General features: G+C 63.2%; 1 non-coding gene across 1 annotated transcript; it reads left to right on the forward strand.

The window, feature by feature from the left end:
* The first annotated feature begins 6,616 nt into the window (after positions 1-6,616).
* On the forward strand, positions 6,617-6,735 carry LOC131872319 (5S ribosomal RNA). The gene has a single exon (XR_009370482.1). It is a non-coding gene; the product is annotated as a 5S ribosomal RNA (ribosomal RNA).
* The last annotated feature ends 2,811 nt before the right edge of the window (positions 6,736-9,546 follow it).

Raw genomic sequence — 9,546 nt, forward strand, 5'->3', positions numbered from 1 at the left:
TTTCCAGAAAAGGCAAGAAAACATTGAGAAGGTGTGCGCACCGAGGTGCCCACCCTGGCGAAGGTGCACGCGAGGTGCGCACCCGGGGCAAACCGGGCTCCGACTTCGTGCACGCCGCACCTTGGAGCACACTTCGGAGCGCTCCTTGGTGCGCACCAGGGCGCGCAACCCAGCCGAGGTGCCCACCCCGGCGAAGGTGCACGCGAGGTGCGCACCCGGGGCAAACCGGGCTCCGACTTCGTGCACGCCATGGTGCCCACCGCGGCGAAGGTGCACGCGAGGTGCGCACCCGGGGCAAACCGGGCTCCGACTTCGTGCACGCCGCACCTTGGAGCACACTTCGGAGCGCTCCTTGGTGCGCACCATGGTGCCCACCAGGGCGCGCAACCCCGCCGAAGGTGCACGCGAGGTGCGCACCCGGGGCAAACCGGGCTCCGACTTCGTGCACGCCGCACCTTGGAGCACACTTCGGAGCGCTCCTTGGTGCGCACCATGGTGCCCACCAGGGCGCGCAACCCCGCCGAAGGTGCACGCGAGGTGCGCACCCGGGGCAAACCGGGCTCCGACTTCGTGCACGCCATGGTGCGCACCGCGGCGAAGGTGCGCACCCGGGGCAAACCGGGCTCCGACTTCGTGCACGCCGCACCTTGGAGCACACTTCGGAGCGCTCCTTGGTGCGCACCAGGGCGCGCAACCCAGCCGAGGTGCCCACCCCGGCGAAGGTGCACGCGAGGTGCGTACCCGGGGCAAACCGGGCTCCGACTTCGTGCACGCCGCACCTTGGAGCACACTTCGGAGCGCTCCTTGGTGCGCACCATGGTGCCCACCAGGCCGCGCAACCCAGCCAAGGTGTGCGCACCAAGGTGCACGCGAGGTGCGCACCCGGGGCAAACCGGGGTCCGACTTCGTGCACGCCGCACCTTGGAGCACACATCGGGGCGCTCCCGGGTTCGCACCGGCGTTGCGCACCGTGGTGGGCACCTCGGAGCACACCAAGGTGGGCAGCGAGGTGCGCACCTTTGATGCGATGCCTTCACTAATTTCCATAAAAGGCAAAAAAAAAACGAGATTTTAAAATTTCCGTTTTGAAAGATAGTGAGAAAAAGGGAATGCTGGTGCCATCTTGAGCCCGCCCTGGTGCGCAGCCCAGCCAAGGTGTGCGCACCAAGGTGCCCACCCTGGCGAAGGTGCGCGCCCGGGCAATTAACCCAACTTCCAACTTCGCGCGCGCCAGGGTGGGAGCGCACCCAACAACCGGGCCTGGGAAGAGCCAATGCGAGAAACCCCACCAAACGCTCTGACAAAAAAAGAGGGGGCGCTCCAGTAACCCCGCTTCGGAGCGCACCCTGGGCAAACCCAGCCAAGGTGCCCACCCCGGCCAAGGTGCAGGCGAGGTGCGCACCCGGGGCAAACCGGGCTCCGACAACGTGCACGCCGCACCTTGGAGCACACTTCGTAGCGCTCCCGGGTGCGCACCTCAGAGCACACCAAGGTGGGCAGCGAGGTGCGCACCTTTGATGCGCTGCCTTCACTAATTTCCAGAAAAGGCAAAAAAAAAAGGAGATTTTAAAATTTCCGTTTTGAAAGATAGTGAAAAAAACGGAACGCGCGTGCCATCTTGAGCCCGCCCTGGTGCGCAGCCCAGGTAAGGTGCCCACCCTGGCAAAGGTGCGCACCCGGGCAATTAACCCTACTTCCGACTTCGTGCGCGCCAGGGTGGCAACCGGGCCTCGGAAGAGCCAATGCGAGAAACCCCACCAAACGCTCCGACAAAAAAAGAGGCGGCGCTCCAATAACCCCGCTTCGGAGCGCAGCCGGGGCAAACCCAGCCAAGGTGCCCACCCCGACGAAGGTGCACGCGAGGTGCGCACCCGGGGCAAACCGGGCTCCGACAACGTGCACGCAGCACCTTGGAGCACACTTCGAAGCACTCCCGGGTGCCCACCGGCGTTGCGCACCGTGGTGGGCAGCGAGGTGCGCACCTTTGATGCGCTGCCTTCACTAATTTCCAGAAAAAGGCAAAAAAAAATGAGATTTTAAAATTTCCGTTTTGAAAGATAGTGAAAAAAAAGGAACGCGGGTGCCATCTTGAGCCCGCCCTGGTGCGCAGCCCAGGCAAGGCATGCGCACCAAGGTGCCCACCCGAGGTGCACACCCGGGGCAAACCGGGCTCCGACTTCGTGCAGGCCGCACCTTGGAGCACACTTCGGAGCGCTCCTTGGTGCGCACCATGGTGCCCACCAGGGCGCGCAACCCAGCCAAGGTCTGCACACTAAGGTGCCCACCCCGGCGAAGGTGCACGCGAGGTGCGCACCCGGGGCAAACCGGGCTCCGACTTCGTGCACGCCATGGTGCCCACCGCGGCGAAGGTGCACGCGAGGTGCGCACCCGGGGCAAACCGGGCTCCGACTTCGTGCACGCCGCACCTTGGAGCACACTTCGGAGCGCTCCTTGGTGCGCACCATGGTGCCCACCAGGGCGCGCAACCCAGCCAAGGTGTGCGCACCAAGGTGCACGCGAGGTGCGCACCCGGGGCAAACCGGGGTCCGACTTCGTGCACGCCGCACCTTGGAGCACACATCGGAGCGCTCCCAGGTTCGCACCAGCGTTGCGCACCTTTGATGCGCTGCCTTCACTAATTTCCAGAAAAGGCAAAAAAAAACGATATTTTAAAATTTCCGTTCTGAAAGATAGTGAAAAAAACGGAACGCGGGTGCCATCTTGAGCCCTTCCTGGTGCGCAGCCCAGGCAAGTTGTGCGCACCAAGGTGCCCACCCTGGCGGAGGTGCGCGCCCGGGGCAAACCGGGCTCCGACTTCGTGCACTGCATGGTGCCCACCAAGGCGCGCAACCCAGCCAAGGTGCCCACCGCAGCGAAGGTGCACGCGAGGTGCACACCCGGGGCAAACCGGGCTCCGACTTCGTGCACGCCGCACCTTGGAGCACACTTCAGAGCGCTCCTTGGTGCGCACCAGGGCGCGCAACCCAGCCGAGGTGCCCACCCCGGCGAAGGTGCACGCGAGGTGCGCACCCGGGGCAAACCGGGCTCCGACTTCGTGCACGCCATGGTGCCCACCGCGGCGAAGGTGCGCACCCGGGGCAAACCGGGCTCCGACTTCGTGCACGCCGCACCTTGGAGCACACTTCGGAGCGCTCCTTGGTGCGCACCATGGTGCCCACCAGGCCGCGCAACCCAGCCAAGGTGTGCGCACCAAGGTGCACGCGAGGTGCGCACCCGGGGCAAACCGGGGTCCGACTTCGTGCACGCCGCACCTTGGAGCACACATCGGGGCGCTCCCGGGTTCGCACCGGCGTTGCGCACCGTGGTGGGCACCTCGGAGCACACCAAGGTGGGCAGCGAGGTGCGCACCTTTGATGCGATGCCTTCACTAATTTCCATAAAAGGCAAAAAAAAAACGAGATTTTAAAATTTCCGTTTTGAAAGATAGTGAGAAAAAGGGAATGCTGGTGCCATCTTGAGCCCGCCCTGGTGCGCAGCCCAGCCAAGGTTTGCGCACCAAGGTGCCCACCCTGGCGAAGGTGCGCGCCCGGGCAATTAACCCAACTTCCAACTTCGCGCGCGCCAGGGTGGGAGCGCACCCAACAACCGGGCCTGGGAAGAGCCAATGCGAGAAACCCCACCAAACTCTCTGACAAAAAAAGAGGGGGCGCTCCAGTAACCCCGCTTCGGAGCGCACCCTGGGCAAACCCAGCCAAGGTGCCCACCCCGGCCAAGGTGCAGGCGAGGTGCGCACCCGGGGCAAACCGGGCTCCGACAACGTGCACGCCGCACCTTGGAGCACACTTCGTAGCGCTCCCGGGTGCGCACCTCAGAGCACACCAAGGTGGGCAGCGAGGTGCGCACCTTTGATGCGCTGCCTTCACTAATTTCCAGAAAAGGCAAAAAAAAAAGGAGATTTTAAAATTTCCGTTTTGAAAGATAGTGAAAAAAACGGAACGCGCGTGCCATCTTGAGCCCGCCCTGGTGCGCAGCCCAGGTAAGGTGCCACCCTGGCAAAGGTGCGCACCCGGGCAATTAACCCTACTTCCGACTTCGTGCGCGCCAGGGTGGCAACCGGGCCTCGGAAGAGCCAATGCGAGAAACCCCACCAAACGCTCCGACAAAAAAAGAGGCGGCGCTCCAATAACCCCGCTTCGGAGCGCAGCCGGGGCAAACCAAGCCAAGGTGCCCACCCCGACGAAGGTGCACGCGAGGTGCGCACCCGGGGCAAACCGGGCTCCGACAACGTGCACGCAGCACCTTGGAGCACACTTCGAAGCACTCCCGGGTGCCCACCGGCGTTGCGCACCGTGGTGGGCAGCGAGGTGCGCACCTTTGATGCGCTGCCTTCACTAATTTCCAGAAAAAGGCAAAAAAAAATGAGATTTTAAAATTTCCGTTTTGAAAGATAGTGAAAAAAAAGGAACGCGGGTGCCATCTTGAGCCCGCCCTGGTGCGCAGCCCAGGCAAGGCATGCGCACCAAGGTGCCCACCCGAGGTGCACACCCGGGGCAAACCGGGCTCCGACTTCGTGCAGGCCGCACCTTGGAGCACACTTCGGAGCGCTCCTTGGTGCGCACCATGGTGCCCACCAGGGCGCACCCGAGGCAAACCGGGCTCCGACTTCGTGCACGCCGCACCTTGGAGCACACATCGGAGCGCTCCCAGGTTCGCACCAGCGTTGCGCACCTTTGATGCGCTGCCTTCACTAATTTCCAGAAAAGGCAAAAAAAAACGATATTTTAAAATTTCCGTTCTGAAAGATAGTGAAAAAAACGGAACGCGGGTGCCATCTTGAGCCCTTCCTGATGCGCAGCCCAGGCAAGTTGTGCGCACCAAGGTGCCCACCCTGGCGGAGGTGCGCGCCCGGGGCAAACCGGGCTCCGACTTCGTGCACTGCATGGTGCCCACCAAGGCGCGCAACCCAGCCAAGGTGCCCACCGCAGCGAAGGTGCACGCGAGGTGCGCACCCGAGGTGCACACCCGGGGCAAACCGGGCTCCGACTTCGTGCACGCCGCACCTTGGAGCACACTTCAGAGCGCTCCTTGGTACGCACCAGGGCGCGCAACCCAGCCAAGGTGCTCACCCCGGCGAAGGTGCACGCGAGGTGCGCACCCGGGGCAAACCGGGCTCGGACTTCGTGCACGCCGCACCTTGGAGCACACATCGGAGCGCTCCCGGGTTCGCACCAGCATTGCGCACCTTTGATGCGCTGCCTTCACTAATTTCCAGAAAAGGCAAAAAAAAGAAAAAAATGAGATTTTAAAATTTCCGTTTTGAAAGATAGTGAAAAAAACGGAACGCGGGTGCCATCTTGAGCCCGCCCTGGTGTGCAGCCCAGGCAAGTTGTGCGCACCAAGGCACCCACCCTGGCCAAGGTGGGTCACGGGGTGGGTCCTAGGGTGGGTAACGGGGTGGGTACTAAGGTGCGTGCCAAGGTGGGTCATAGGGTGGGTGCCAAGGTGGGCACCAGGGTGGGTGTGCACCAACCCTAGCCAGGGTAGGTCACGGGGTGGTTGTCGGGGTGGGCGTCAAGGAGCCAAGGTGGGTGGCAAGTAGCCAAGTTGCGTGCCAAGGTGGGTGTCGGGGTGGGTGCCAAGGATCCAAGGTGGGTGCCAAGGAACCAAGGTGGGTGTCTGGGTGGGTGCCGAGGTGGGAGCCAGGGTGGGTCCCAAGGTGAGTGCAAAGGTGGGTGCCAGGGTCAAGGTGAGTGCCAATGTGGGTTCCAAGGTGCCAGGGTCAGGGTGAGTGCCAATGTGGGTTCAAAGGTGCTAAGTTGGGTGCGAGGTTGGGTGCGAGGGTGGGTGGGTGCCAAGGTGTGCTAGGTGGAAGCCCGGGTGGGTCGGCATCCCATGGGTGTCGAGTTGGGTGCCTGATGGGTGCTTCTTGTCAAGTTTTAGTCGTCGGGACTCATTTCGAGCCTTAGAGGTCGTTTCTTGTCCGGTTGCCCTGTCTTCGACCTGGGAACCCAATTTTGGTCCTCGGGTCCCATTTTTTTTTGTCTCGCATCCCACTTTTGGCCTGTGGCCTTTTCGGGGTCGATTCTCGTTTTGGGCATCAGAGCATGTTTCTTCTCCTAAAACCCAATATTTGTTTATTAAGTCTCGGAACACATTTTTGTTCTCGTGGACCCATCATGGGTCTTGGAACGCATTTGTGGTCCTTGGGTCCCATTTTGCATCCCGAAACTTGTGTTTTGGTGCTTGATCCCTATTTTGGGTGCCCACCTTGCACCAAGTGCGCACCCGGGGCAAACCGAGCGCCTTGGTGCACCGGGGCAAGATCGAGCGTGCACCCGAGGCGCCCCGAACATGCACCAAGGTGCACTCGGCCCACATGTGAGCGCAGGTCGTTGCGCCCGAGGTGGTGTGTGGGCACCGCGTTGCAGACGGGACACTGCACGCACACGACGCCCCCTCCAGGTGCACGCACGTAGGCCGGGCCGGGTGCACACCCGACGCCCTAGCAAGGTGCGCGCACCCGGGCAGGGCTCACACTTGGCGAACGGGGCGCACTTCGCGAGGGAGGGTGTGCACCTCGACGGGGGTGGGTGGCCGGGGTGGATTCGCACGTGGGTCGCGGTTTGCTAAGTACACACTGCGACAAGCTCATAACGGGTGCGATCATACCAGCGTTAGTGCACCGGATCCCATCAGAACTCCGCAGTTAAGCGCGCTTGGGCCGGAGTAGTACTGGGATGGGTGACCTCCCGGGAAGTCCCGGTGTTGCACCCTTTTTTAGTTTTTCGCCGGGCGTCGCAATGCTATTTGAATAAACCTTTTGCCCGTTTGCGTTCTCGTCGGGGCCGGGCCGGGCCGGGGTGCGCTGCCCGCACTACCGCGCGCGCGGGGGCGACACCGAGCGCGCACCCGAGGCGCCCCGAGCACACAGGCCACGGTGCAACCCGGGCGTTGTGCGCGCACCCCGGTGCGCCCGAGGTGCTGCGCGCGCACCCAGGTGAAATCGGTGTGCACCTCGGCCAGTGCGCGCTCGGTCGAGTCGCGCACGTTGGCCAAGGTGCACGGTGATGTTTCTTACTCTAAGGTTCCGCACCAGACGCCCGGGACAGGTGAGCGAAGCTGGGCGGGGCCGGGTGCGCGGCCGGGGCAGGTGCACGCAGCTGGAGAGAGCTTTGGAGCACACTTCGGAGCGCACCAATGATGCGCTCCATTCAAAAGTTTCCTGAAAAGGCAAAAAAAGTTGAGATTATAGAATTTCCCACTTGAGAGATTGTAAAAAAAAAAAATTTAAAATGAAGGAAACGCGGGTGCCAAGGTGTGCGCAGCCCAGCCAAGGTGTGCGCACCAAGGCGCCCACCCTGGCGAAGGTGCACGCAAGGTGCGCACCCGAGGCAAACCGGACAATTAACCCAACTTTCGACTTCGCGCGCACCTTGGAGCGCACTTCGGAGCGCTCCTTGGTGCGCACCAATCTTGGGCACCTCGGAGTGCACCATGGCGCCCACCAAGGTGCGCACCCGGGGCAAACCGAGCTCCGACTTCGTGCGCACCTTGGAGCGCACGAAAGGTGCGCACCATGGCGCCCACCAAGGTGCGCAGCCCAGCCAAGGCGTGCGCATCAAGGTGCGCACCCTGGCGAAGGTGCGCACCCGGGGCAAACCGAGCTCCGACTTCGTGCGCACCTTGGAGCGCACAAAAGGTGCGCAACCCAGCCAAGGTGTGCGCACCCCGGTCAAACCGAGCTCCGAATCGTGCGCACCAGAGGTGCACGCCATCGTGCGCACCTTGGAGCACACTTCGGAGCCCTCCTTGGTGCGCGCCGATGTTGCGCACCTCGGAGCGCACCCGGGGAAAACAATGCAATTAACCCGACTTTCGACTTCGTGGGCACCTCGGAGCGCTCTCGGGTTCGCACCTCGGAGCACACCGAGGTGCGCACCTTTGATGCGCTGCCTTCACCAATTTCCAGAAAAGGCAAGAAAACATTGAGAAGGTGTGCGCACCGAGGTGCCCACCCTGGCGAAGGTGCACGCGAGGTGCGCACCCGGGGCAAACCGGGCTCCGACTTCGTGCACGCCGCACCTTGGAGCACACTTCGGAGCGCTCCTTGGTGCGCACCAGGGCGCGCAACCCAGCCGAGGTGCCCACCCCGGCGAAGGTGCACGCGAGGTGCGCACCCGGGGCAAACCGGGCTCCGACTTCGTGCACGCCATGGTGCCCACCGCGGCGAAGGTGCACGCGAGGTGCGCACCCGGGGCAAACCGGGCTCCGACTTCGTGCACGCCGCACCTTGGAGCACACTTCGGAGCGCTCCTTGGTGCGCACCATGGTGCCCACCAGGGCGCGCAACCCCGCCGAAGGTGCACGCGAGGTGCGCACCCGGGGCAAACCGGGCTCCGACTTCGTGCACGCCGCACCTTGGAGCACACTTCGGAGCGCTCCTTGGTGCGCACCATGGTGCCCACCAGGGCGCGCAACCCCGCCGAAGGTGCACGCGAGGTGCGCACCCGGGGCAAACCGGGCTCCGACTTCGTGCACGCCATGGTGCGCACCGCGGCGAAGGTGCGCACCCGGGGCAAACCGGGCTCCGACTTCGTGCACGCCGCACCTTGGAGCACACTTCGGAGCGCTCCTTGGTGCGCACCAGGGCGCGCAACCCAGCCGAGGTGCCCACCCCGGCGAAGGTGCACGCGAGGTGCGTACCCGGGGCAAACCGGGCTCCGACTTCGTGCACGCCGCACCTTGGAGCACACTTCGGAGCGCTCCTTGGTGCGCACCATGGTGCCCACCAGGCCGCGCAACCCAGCCAAGGTGTGCGCACCAAGGTGCACGCGAGGTGCGCACCCGGGGCAAACCGGGGTCCGACTTCGTGCACGCCGCACCTTGGAGCACACATCGGGGCGCTCCCGGGTTCGCACCGGCGTTGCGCACCGTGGTGGGCACCTCGGAGCACACCAAGGTGGGCAGCGAGGTGCGCACCTTTGATGCGATGCCTTCACTAATTTCCATAAAAGGCAAAAAAAAAACGAGATTTTAAAATTTCCGTTTTGAAAGATAGTGAGAAAAAGGGAATGCTGGTGCCATCTTGAGCCCGCCCTGGTGCGCAGCCCAGCCAAGGTGTGCGCACCAAGGTGCCCACCCTGGCGAAGGTGCGCGCCCGGGCAATTAACCCAACTTCCAACTTCGCGCGCGCCAGGGTGGGAGCGCACCCAACAACCGGGCCTGGGAAGAGCCAATGCGAGAAACCCCACCAAACGCTCTGACAAAAAAAGAGGGGGCGCTCCAGTAACCCCGCTTCGGAGCGCACCCTGGGCAAACCCAGCCAAGGTGCCCACCCCGGCCAAGGTGCAGGCGAGGTGCGCACCCGGGGCAAACCGGGCTCCGACAACGTGCACGCCGCACCTTGGAGCACACTTCGTAGCGCTCCCGGGTGCGCACCTCAGAGCACACCAAGGTGGGCAGCGAGGTGCGCACCTTTGATGCGCTGCCTTCACTAATTTCCAGAAAAGGCAAAAAAAAAAGGAGATTTTAAAATTTCCGTTATGAAAGATAGTGAAAAAAACGGAACGCGCGTGCCATCTTGAG

This window comes from Cryptomeria japonica, unplaced genomic scaffold (assembly GCF_030272615.1).
Source record: "Cryptomeria japonica unplaced genomic scaffold, Sugi_1.0 HiC_scaffold_554, whole genome shotgun sequence".
NCBI classification, from domain to species: Eukaryota; Viridiplantae; Streptophyta; class Pinopsida; order Cupressales; family Cupressaceae; genus Cryptomeria; species Cryptomeria japonica.